The 12,316-nt window shown below is 44.7% G+C and overlaps 1 protein-coding gene across 2 annotated transcripts in view; it reads right to left on the minus strand.

Moving 5' to 3' along the window:
• HSF2 (heat shock transcription factor 2) overlaps window positions 1-12,316 on the minus strand; it is a 912,698-nt gene that overhangs the window by 776,657 nt on the left and 123,725 nt on the right. The window lies entirely within an intron of this gene.

Here is a 12,316-nt window from a genome sequence, read left to right on the forward strand (position 1 = left end):
ACTATCCCTCTTACAGAATTGCCTCATGTAATGGCAAGCCTAGAGCCAGGATACAGGGAGAAACATCCCCTGACTGCATCTAGAGTGGTGGTCAGGTAGGCCTTCAGAGATTCTGGGGTCCTCTGTCAGAGATGGGCCCAAAATGTCCCTGATTCTGCTGTCCTCCTTCTCCGGGTCTGTGTTGCTTAAAGCATTCACCTTTGCCACAGCCACCCCTGTCAGAAGGCAAGTCAAACCTATTCCTAAACCTAGAGAACCAAAGTGAACAGGGACCTTTCTTGTTCCTCTTATAAGACTATTGGGGGCCTTAAACTAGACTCAGACAACAAAAACATAATCCTACAGTCTTGCTCATTTTTCTGGATCTTCTCTTTCACAGATGGGCAAAACAAGGATGACTTGTCAAAGGCATCATTTGTGAAGGATGTTTTACAGTTGTTAGTGAAAGCACCAAGGCAAGTAAGCAACTTATTCAGAGAGCTAATATTCTGGAATCTGGTCCCCAGTGTAAGTTTGCTTACAGACAAGCCTTACACAAAGTCTTTTGGAATCAGGACAGGCTTATACCAGAGTAAGACTTTTGGAATATGGAGTTTGCTGTGCCTATCATGGGTGGGTGGGTATTCTGCCCCACATTTACACTTTTTTGAAAGTTACAATTTTTATTCACGACGAAAGAAAGGAAAAACTGCCATGGTAAGAACAAAATGGAATCAACACTGATTAAAGGAGGACAGCATAACTAAGCAGTGGACAACTAACTGAACAAAAGGCATCACAAATGGAGCTGATTCACAATCAAAGTAGGAATGCCAAACAGAATCAAACCTGACAGAAACTAGCAGATGGCATGCATTAGAAAGTTTAAGTAACTAAAATTGTCTGAGGCTGTTTCATACTACAATCAACTAACATTTGGTTAGAGAGATCTAGATGCATAGCATTGTGGGTAAGGGGGTAGAGTCTATGGTAGTCAGGGAAAGTTTTAGGCACCAGACCAAGTTCTGCCCATCTTAATCCTACTGGTGACAGAGATGATGCTCACAATATCAAATATGTTTAAAAGTAAGACAGAATGAAAAAGAAAAGTACAGTTGTGTACCTACCATAAATGTAGCTGTTCGAGTGTATTCACTGTTGCAGTCATTACTCTTGGGTTATCCTGCTGGCAGGCTACCCTCAGTCGGCCAGAATTCCAAAGTCTAGGTCCGGCGTCAGTTACTGTCGCCTCTACCCTGATGTCAGTGTGCCAGGGGTATAAAAGATGCAGCCGACGCCATTTTCTTCAGTTTTTCTTGCCCCAGATGTCAGGTGACCCCAAATTGGTAGGCTGAAAAAATATGCCAATAAATATGCATGCACAAAAATAACATTTCCTTCATCTACAAGCAAATACACCACATAGGTTGTACAGGATAGAGAAGTACAGATACGCCCCAGCAAAGAAAAGGGGGGTGGTGGGTGAGTAACCTGGACTGCAACAGTGAATACACTCGAATATCTACATTTATGGTAGGTACACAACTGTACTACGTTCATCGTGTTTCACTGTTGCAGTCATTACTCCTGGGTTGAATCCCAAAGCTGAGGATGGGTGGCTGCGCTAAATAGGATTAGGAGAGCCTATGAGGCCCTACAGAACTGCAGTGGCAAAGCCTGCTCTGGATTTAGAGTAAAGAGGTAAGTGGTAGTGCTTTGTGAAAGTGTGCACTGAACTCCCAAGTTGCAGCCTCTAAGATATCTTTGGTTGGTACTCCTCTGAGGAAGGCTGCTGAAGTGGCTGCTGCTCTGGTAGAATGAGGCCTAATGCCCTTAGGCACTGATTTGCCATGCTGAAAATAGCAGAAATGGATGCAATGGCCTATCCATTTAGAAATAGTCTGTTTTGAGATAGCCTTTCCTTGTGATCCTGCAGCATATGACACTAAAAGTTGCTCAGTCTTTCTGAAAGCTTTAGTTCTGTCCAGGTAGAAGCGCAACTGCTTGTGTATGTCCAAAGAATGCAGAATTTTCTCACCCTTGTTCTGTGGATTTGGATAAAAGGTAGGCAAGTGAATGGTTTGGTTGAGGGCCACACTGGACACCACCTTAGGCATAAATGTTGAGTTTGTCCTCAGTGAAACCCTGTCTGGATGAAAAATGATAAAAGGTTCCACAGCCATGAGTGCTTGTAACTCTGAGACTCGTCTTGCAGAGGTTATTGCTAGGAGTAGAGCTGTTTTCCAGGATAAGAATTTTATATCCGCTGTTGAGGCTGGCTCGAAAGGAGGCAGTGTGAGTTTTTCCAAAACATAATTGAGGTCCCAGGCCGGAATTTGTGCTCTCCTTGGAGGCCTAATGTTTTTGGCCCCTCTGAGGTACTGCCTTATTAAAGGATGAGAAAAGATAGGTGGCTCCGTATTGTACTGGGCTGAAATGGCAAAGGCATGAATCTTAATTGATGAGAAAGAAAGACCTTTGTTCAGCATCTCAGTTAGGTATTGTAAATTCTGAGGGATATTTGGTACACACGTGTCAATGCCTTGTTCCTGGTTCCAAGCACAGAATCTCTTCCGTTTTTCTGCATAAGATTTTCTAGTACTGGACCTCCAAGATAACATCCATAACAGCTTTTGAAAGAGGAGTGTTCTGAATGGCTACATTATCCGCCATGCTGCCAGATTTAAGGTCCTGAGTTGGCTGTGCAGAATCCAATTGTTTTGTTGGGTCAGCAAGTGAGAAGTTTGAGGCAATATCCATGCTGGACCTTGAGACAAGCTCTTTAGGATTGGGTACCAGTGCTGGCATGGCCAGTCTGGCGCAATCAGTATCATTTTTGGCTTCTCTTGTCTGACCTTTAGGAGTACCCTGGGAAGGAGAGGCAGTGGAGGAAAGGCATATACAGTTAGAATTTTCTAGCTGAAGGATAGGGCGTCCACTTTCCATGCTTGCTTGTGATAAATCCTTGTGAAAAATGTCTGCAATTGGCAGTTGTGAGGGGAGGCAAATAGATCTATGTCTGGGCATCCCCATTTCCTTGTTATCATAATGAAGACTTGTGGAGCCAGTTTCCATTCGTGGGGATCCATGAGGTTTCTGCTTAGTTCGTCTGCCAGAGTATTTGTTTTTCCTGGCAGGAATTGTGCTTGCAGGTGAACTTGATAAGTCAATGCTGTGTCCCATAAGGTCATTGATTGTCTGCAGAGGGGGTAGGAATGTGTACCTCCCTGCTTGTTTATGTACCACATGACCATAGTATTGTCTGTCTTTATCAGTAGCTGTACTGGATGAAGCAGGTCCTTGAAAGCTGTCAGGGCATTCTGAACAGCTAGCATCTCTTTTTGATGTGAAGATGCATCTGGTTTGCAGGCCATGTGCCCTGAATACATAGGTTCATAGGTTCATAGGTTTATACTAGGCTATCTGCCCTAAGGCATTTATAAGCCTAGCCCAAATTTTTGTGGCTTACGCCACCCCTTATATGAAAAAATACTGTGCCCATTAGTTTGTTGTGCCTCTGTCTAGCAGTGACACAGAGATGATTCCTGCAAACCTACGATCTCCCATCCACAGGTCTAGATTTCTCTTGAACAGAGTCAGCGAGGTGCTCTGCCTCACATGGACCGGGATTTTATTCCACAGCATAGGGAGTCTCTGAGTGATAAATCTATCCCTCCAGCACGTCCTATTTATATCCGTGCTAAGGTTTAAGTCGCTTGCTCTAGTGGTTTTGGTGGATTTGGATTTTTGAGGTGGAGCATGTCCATTAATTCCGGGTTGGACATGGCCTTGTATGTCAGGCACATGTCACCTCTGAGCAGACGGTATGCGACTGAATAGAGCTGGAGTTTCTTCAATCTGGCAGCATATGACAGATTTTGGAGTCCCTTTATCCTTTTGGTGAGGAACTTTTGGGGTCTCTCCAATTGCTGCAGATGTCGGGTGAGATACATCCCGAATGGGGCATTGTACTCGATCATTGGTCTGATAAGTGAAGAGTACAGGGGAACAATAACCTCACTAGATCTGGATGTGAATCCCTTCATGATCAGGTGGGCAATGTAGAAGGTCTTTCTAACCACTTTAGCAGTGTGAGTGTCAAAAGAAAGGCCACTGTCAACCTGGGTCCCCAGGTCCCTGATAACCTCTTCTGTGCTTAGTGGATTGCCACCTATATGGTAGCTTGGGGTTACCTTGTTTTTCCCAAGGGTATGACTATACATTTTTGGCGTTTAACTTCAGGCCATGGCTCTGGCACCAGCTATCTGTTTCCGTGAGTCCCTTCTGAAGGATATCCGTGTTCGATGCACTTTCCACTATGGCGCCCAGTTTGCAGTCGCCTGCAAACTTTGTCAACCAAAGTCCTCCTATGTTGGCCTGTACTTCTGAGAAGTAGATGCCAAACAATAGGGGCCAAGGACCGAGCCCTGTGGGACACCACTTGTGACCGGCTTGGAGTCTGACACAGCCAGCAACTCTAACCCTGTGGGTTCTGTCCTTAAGCCAGTTTGCAACCCATCTTGTGACATATGGGTTTACATTTAAGCTGGTAAGTTTTTCTACAATACCCGAGTGGGGTATTGTGTCGAAAGCCTTTGCAAGGTCAAGGTAGGCTGTATGGACTGCCTTTCCTCATCAATGGCCTTGGTGACTGTTTCAAGAAGTCACCAAGTTCAAAAGGCATGATCTTCCCTTGACAAAGCCAAACTGGGTCGGGTCCAATGTCTGCAAGTCCCCTATATCTTTGTTTATGAGCTCCATTATGATCCTCCATAGCTTTGCAGACTAGACTTGTTAAGCTTATGGGGCGGTAATTACCAGGGTCCGAGAGGCGCCGCCTTTGTGGAGTGGGACAACAGTTGCCGACGCCACTCCTTGGGCACGTATCCTGTGGTAAGGCTGAGATTAAACAGCTGCCTTATGTGGGTTTAATTCCTCATTTAGCTCGTGTAGCACACAGCCGGGACACCATCCGGTCCCATTGATGCTGTGTTTTTAGCTTTAGAGAGAGCAGCTTTCACCTGCGCATTTGAGATGTCCGGGAGGCTACACTGGCTGGGATAGTTATCTCTCCTTTACGGGGAGAAAGTGGTGTGAAGTTTGCACTGAACCTGTTTGCCAGTATGTTGGCAATTTCTGTGGGTTCAGTGATTTTTGTATCATTTTGGTCTATTTCTGAGCATTTCTGGGAGTTTCCACCCAGGGTCCTAACATAGCTGAAAAAGGCCTTATGATTGTCCTTTGAATCCATGGGAAGTTTTCTCTCAAAATTGGCCTTAGTTGATTTTATGAGTGCTCGATTTTTTACTAATAATGATCAGGGGTGACTTCCCTTTATGGATTTTGTTCTATCATGTAATAGCTTTCTCCTCTTATTGTAAAGTTTGTTAATGGCTGGGGTCCACCAGACTGGACGCTTGCCCTTTGTGGAAAGAGTCTTGGTTTTATTTGGGATTGCCTGATCCATGCAGTCCTGGAGGTGTTCATAGAAGGCATTTGTAAGGGCTTCCGCAGCTTGGGTTGTGGTTTCCACTGGCTCAGGGGCCTTGAAGGATACCACACCAGTCTTGAGTAGTGTGAAGTTTGCTTTAGAGAAGTTCTTCACTATGGTCTTTTTGTTTGGGGTGGGGCGGATGTGGATTTCCAGTGAGATTAGTTTATGATCAGATCTCACCAATGAGGGATATACTCCGTGTGGAGCATTTTGTCCCCATGTTTGTGACAATGAGATCTAGTATATTTTCTCCTCTCGTGGGAACAGTGACTAGCTGTTCCATGGCATTTGAATTTATGAACTCCAGGAACCGTTGGGCTAGAAAGTTAGGGCTTGAGTAATGTTCCCAGTCTATATTCGGGTAGTTGAAGTCACCCAATATGATGGTGTTTGGAGATACATTTATACCTTCCAGTGTCTTCAGGAAGGCTGTGTGGAGTTCCTGAGTTTGAGAGGGTGGCCTGTAGCATGCTACAATTTGTAGAGCAGTTTTGCCTATGGTTAGTTGCACCTGGATGGTTTCAAGCTTAGCGGCGTTGCCACCAACCTGGAGGTGTGGGTATCCTTTATGAATATGGATACACCCCTCCTTTTGTGGTGTGGTCCGGTTTTGGGGCCGGAACGCATGATATGAGGTAAAACCTAATAGTGCCGGGTGCTCTCAGGAGCCTTGAGCCAGGTTTCAGTTACAGCACAGACATTGATGTTCTCCATACTGAGAAGGGCCTCGAAAGTGCATTTTGAGATTTAGACTTCTGGCATTGAGCAGCATTACCCTCAGTTTCTTCCCATTTTGTTTTCTAGGGTGGTAGGTTTAGAATTTGAGCCTTGCCTAAAAAGGCACTATGGGGTGGCAAGAGCCTTAGCCAATATCCGAATCCCAGGGTGACAGGTGCAAGCCGCCCTTGCGAAGCAGTGTGGCTTGTCAAGCATGTCATCCCAGGCAGACAGACACTGGATCCCCTTTGAATGACACCAGACATTAAGCCAATTGTTAAAGCTGATCATCTTGTCTCTATATTGTGGCATCATTCTTGGTGAAGGAAGGATACTGCTCAGGGTTAGGGTCATACCTGCCTGGGCTACATAATCAGAGAGCTCCTCTATGTCTCTTTTCATGTAGTCCAGGGAGGTACGCCTCAGGTCGCTCACACCAGCATGGACAATGACTGTGTCATATTTGTATTTGCCGTGGAGTGACCCGAGTGCTTGTGTTATGTGGCGGATTCTAGCCCGATAGGCAGCTTACTGTGACCCTCTCCTTGTTCAGCCTGGTGAGTGGGACGCCAGTGTGTCTGACTATGGAGTCACCTATGACAAGTATGTTTGGTGTTGTATTTGGCCTTAAGGGCTGTGACTGCTTTGCACACTGCTTTTGTGGTTTATGTGTTGCTTGTGGGGTGTCTTGAGGTAGCAGTTGTTTGGGTGTCTGCTTTGGAGGCCTCTGCTGTTTAGGTAAATTTTACTCAGAGCCTCCGAGTATGTCTTTGTGTGTTTATGTGTTTGATTCAGTGGAGTGGTAGCATTATGTGAGGCTGGTTTTGTGGTGTGTGTAGTTGCCTTCTCCTCCTGTCTGGTCTTGCCAGTCCTGAGTTGAGAGAGCTCAGCCTCCAGTTTGGCTAAATAGCTGCATCTCTCGCAAGTATTTGTGTTATGTGGGAGGAGGAGAGGGTTGTCTGTGTACATGAGGCAGTTATAACATTGCCTCAAGATTCCCAGATTCACCAGCTGGACCGGAGAGAAGATTGACAACTGACCTTTGGACATGCTAGAATAATAGTGGGAATTCCTTAATTGAAAACAAGGGCCAGTGGGGAGTGAGGGTGTAGTGCTTTTAATTTTAGTGCTGACTTATATAATTGCTTTAGTGAGCAAGTGCCAGGTAACTTGAGTGCAATGTGTTACAAGTAACTAAATGCAAAAACGACAAACAGTAACTTTCTTTCAAGTGAAACAAGGAAATAAGTACAGTAAGCAATGCAGATATCACTAGTGATCCACAGAAGCACTGAGAAGTTGTATTAGGTGGAATTAGCTTCCAGGAAATAACAAGCAAACAAACAACAAGCATATAAACAAAGTTAGATTCAGCAGGCCTGGATCTAGTCTATGCTAGAGCAAACAAGGTGAATCAATTTCAGTAAGATACAGTTCAAATATTCAGGCACTATAAACCTTTAACCAGAAATTCCCAGCTCAGAAGGGCAGAGTCCAGCCTCTTCTCCCACAAGAGTGCAGACCACAAACCTTCTTAATGTAAAATAACTGGCCTGAAGCCCAAGTGCCTAAACCAGAACTAATACACTTGGACACTGGGCTCTCAATCAGCAGTTCCCAACTTAGAAGGATGAAAGCTACCTGTCCTGCCACCACAGTGCTTGCCACAAACCTTCCTAATGTAAAACAACTGGTCTGAAGCCCAAGTGCTTAATCCAAAAGACTTGAATGATAGCTACACTTTAATCAAGTTACAACCAAGCAGTAATAAATACCATTGAATACTTTAGAGAATGTCTGGATTAGTGCTCAAGTTACACAAACAAAGCTAGATCCAGCAGGCCCGAATCCAGTCTATGCCACAGCAAACGAGGCGCACCAACTTCAGTAAGAAACAGTTCAGATATGCATGCACTATAAGCCTTTAACCAGAAATTCCCAGCTCAGAAGGGCAGAGTCCAGCCTCTCCTCCCACAAGAGTGCAGACCACGAACCCTCTTAATGTAAAGTAACTGGCTTGAAAGCCCAAGTGCTTAAACCAGAATTAATACACTTTTAGAATAACAGACACTGAGCCCTCAATCAGCAGTTCTCAACCTAGAAGGATGTAAGCTACCTGTTCTGCCACAACAGTGCAGACCACAAACCCTCTCAGTGCAAAACAACTGGTCCGAAGCCCAAGTGTTTAAACCAAAAGGCTTAGAATGAGTTACATTTTCCTGCCATATGGGCCCCCCAGGCATAATCTGATGCATCCGTTGTTAGTGTCTGTCTGGCTGTGGGTAAACTGAATGGCAGACCCTTGTTGTGGTGACAGGCCTCTACACACCATCAAAACTCCTGTTGCAGGCAGGGAATGAGTGCACTTACTGTCTCCAGGCAGTGGTAATGCTGAGTCCAAACACTTTTTAGATACCATTGTAGTTTCCTCATATGCAATCTAGCATATGAAATTAGTAGAATGCAGGATGCCATGAAACCCAAGGCCTGCAGGATTTTCCTTGCAGATAAGTGGGTTTTTGTTGCCAATTTCTTGAAGTAAGAAGTCAGTTGCTTTTGTTTGTCTGGTGTGAGATAAGCCATCTGGGCAGTTGTATTTAAGCTTGTGTACCCTAGGCCAATTAGTAATCTTTTTACAAACGCCATATGCTTTAGAAGAATGTCTTTGTTCTCTGCTTGAATTAGGCAGTCGTCCAAGTAGGGATATATTTGAATTCCTCTTTGTCTGGAAAACGCAATTACTGGTGCCAGGCATTTTGTGAATACCCTGGGCGCAGTAGAATAGCCAAAGGGCAGTGCAGAGAATTGGTAGTGCATTAAACCAGCTATGAATCTGAGGTATCTTCTGCAAGATTGTCTGATTGTGACATGCAGGTATGCCTCTTTTAGGTCCAAAGTTACGAGCCAAGCCTTCTTGCCCAGCATGGGCAGTAGCTGCTGTAGAGTCAACATCTTGAATTTTGGAACTTCCAGAAACATATTTAGAATAGACAGGTCCAGTATTGGTCTCCAGGTTTTGTCCTTTCTGGGCACTAGGAAAAGTCTGGAGTAAAATCCTTCCCCCTGCTCCTGTTGTGGTACTTGTTGAATGGCCCTCATTTGTCCATGAGGGCTGTAATTTGTTTTTGTGCCTCTGCCCATTGATTGTGTGGCAGGTCTGGCATACCTTTTGACCTTGGTAGGGTGTGAAAATGGAACCTGTAGCCTTAGGACACTATGTTCAGGACCCATTTGTCTTGGGTAACCATTTTCCAATTTGATGCAAAAAGTGCTAGTTTCCCCCCTAAGGGGACTGCCAAAAGAAAAGTGCTTGGATCTGGCAGAGGAAAGTCATTGGGACTGTTTCCTGTAAGGTTGTGATTTGTCTTCTCCGCTTTTGGAGGTAGGAGCACCCCATTGTTTAGGCCTGTATGAGCCTTGGGGCTGAGATCTGCCTCGGCTGTATCGGCTTCTTTGTAGTCTGTCTGACACTGGAAAGGACCAATTTTTAGAAGGCCATTTCCTGCTAAATCTGGGTGGCTGTACCTGTAAGAAATCCTTGACTGTCTGCATGGATTTTGCTTTATCCTCCATTTTTTTCAACACCTCTTCTGCTTTAGTACCAAACAAAGTATCATGCTGTAATGGAGCATTTAATAATTTTGTTTTAACATGATCAGGCAGATTCTGTTCCTTTAACCAAGCATGCCTTCTAATAACAGAACCTGTAACAGCGGCCCTGCAAGAGGCCTCCAGTGAATTATAACCACATTGCAAAGTATGCTTTCTCACTTGTTCAGCTGCATGCAATAAATCCTGCATTTCCTTGTTCTCTGAATATTCAGTATTTGTCAACAATTTCTGTTTAAGTAGTGACATTAAATATTGCTGATATTTAAGCATATGAAACTGACAATTTAAAGCCCTTACAGCCAAGGTAGCAGAAGTGTAAACTTTTTCCCCCATCTGTCTAGAGCCCTAGAATCCCTATCAGAAGGGACAGGGTTTCTTGCAGTGGAAGCTTTAATCCCTTTGGGACCCTGAGATACAGTTTCTGGGTCAGCAGTGGGGTTTTTATATAGGAATTTATGAGAATCCAAGACCCTGTAGTATCTGTCTGGCTTAGCAGGTGCAGGGGGTAAAGAGTCTGGGGACAGGCCGGACTCTGAAAACACATCATCTACAATGTCTAGAACAGGTGGAATAGCAAGGGGTCTGTGCTGAGGAAGCATCAGAAAGTTTCTGAGCCTTTTCTTAGATTCAGAATAATCTTGGCTCTCCCAGTGGAAATGCTCCCTCATGGTATGCGTTGTTTCCCCAAAAGAATAACCTTCAGGAGGAGAGGCTGAAGGAATGGATTCTTCAGCATCAGAATCCTCATAGGGAGGCATGGAATAATCCTGTTCAGAAGGGGAATCAGAGGAAATAGATACCTGATCAGAAGAATCATACTCTGTCTCTTGCCTAGGCCTCTTATCAGGAGGGGGATGGGAACCCCTGATCAAAGTAATTAGGTCTTTAGCCATTTTGAGCATCTGAGTTTTAGGCATGGAAGTCTGAGTAGGAGAATGCTGTACTTGTTTCTTTGTCTTTAGAGCTGCTTTAGTCTTTGAAGCTGAAGATGACTTAACATATAGTTGTGTAGGTCTGAAGACACCCTCAGAAGCCGATGCCTGCTCAGCGGCTCCGGACCCATCTGAGGGAATGATTTCTGAGTGTCCAATACCTTGAGTATCCAGAGGCCCAGTCGGCTCCACGTGGGAGTCAGAAGCGGCCTGTGGCTCTGAGGTAGCAGGCGCCACGGGCTGTGAAAGCGCCTCACTGAGAACCGGTGACTGGCCTAGCAGAGGCCTCGTCGTCGGTTTTGGACCTCGGATGCCTATCCTTTTCCTTGTCCTTGCGTTTTTTGTAAACTCCGGTCGTCAGCTGTTCCGACGGCATTATATAATTAAATCTTCGGCCAAAGTAATGAAATGCAAAATCGCACTGACACTTAATAGTGCGTTGTTTAACTCTAGCACAAAACCGACAGCTAGCAACGTTGCAATCAGGGCCTAGGCAAGGAATACAGTAAGAGTGAAAATCCTTATGAGGTATTTGCTTCCTACAAGAAATACAATAATTTTTCTGACATCGGTCTGGAGCAAGAAATAATTTTCCCCAACGGGGTACTTCGCTTTACTGAAGACTTCGGTTCTGAAATTTGGATTTGAAAATCTCAGGAGTCGGCCGACCGGCACTTGCAAACTGCTTTTGCTTCGGGCACCGCGCGGCAGGAAAGACTGAAGAAAATGGCGTCAGCTGCATCTTTTATACCCCTGGCGCACTGACGTCAGGGAAGAGGCGACAGCAACCGATGCCGGACCTAGACTTTGGAATTCTGGCCGACTGAGGGTAGCCTGCCAGCAGGATAACCCAAGAGTAATGACTGCAACAGTGAAACACGAACATCCTCTCTCTCTGCGTCTTTAGAAGAGGCAGTGGTATAGACAAATGAAAGCCTGAACATCTACTTAGTGTACTGGGATTTGCCTTCTGAGAACAGCCCTTGTCCCCCTGCTGTACTATTCAGTAACACTCATCAAGAGAAACTTCAGGTTGAAATTACAAGACTACCTAGGAAACAGAAAAAAGAAAAAAAAAATCAAACAGCTTATACTTTGGAAGCATCAAGAACAGAAAACGTCACAGGGTAATGTTTTTTTGTAATGGGTACATATGAAAGTGTGCTAGAAACACTGCAATGTGAGACTTAAGTTACACAAGACAGACCGATCCACTAACTGACACAAAGAAGTCAAGTTCTCCGCAAAGAAAGATCTATGAAAGCAACAAATGAATGAAAGCTGAAAGGCGTATGCAAGCTTTATCCTGTTTGACTGAAAAGCAGAGCAGGACAGACGGAGGAATCATTTACTTTTTGGCAAACTAACATGATGACAGTTCAAGTCATGGAACTAAGTTACTGCAGATGGATGGGCTATTCCAGCAAACATGAACACAACAGAACAGGATTTGTATAAATCCTTACTATATTTATGAAGGCGTTTCATAATTTCTTTGAAAGAAGGTGGCCATAAGTGACAAATCTCTAGTTCCTTACCCACAAGAGCTTTACCGCAGAACTTCAATTTTTACTTATTTACC

The sequence above is a fragment of the Protopterus annectens genome, chromosome 1.part1 (assembly GCF_019279795.1).
Source record: "Protopterus annectens isolate FY-2018-M chromosome 1.part1, PAN1.0, whole genome shotgun sequence".
Taxonomy (NCBI): domain Eukaryota; kingdom Metazoa; phylum Chordata; order Ceratodontiformes; family Protopteridae; genus Protopterus; species Protopterus annectens.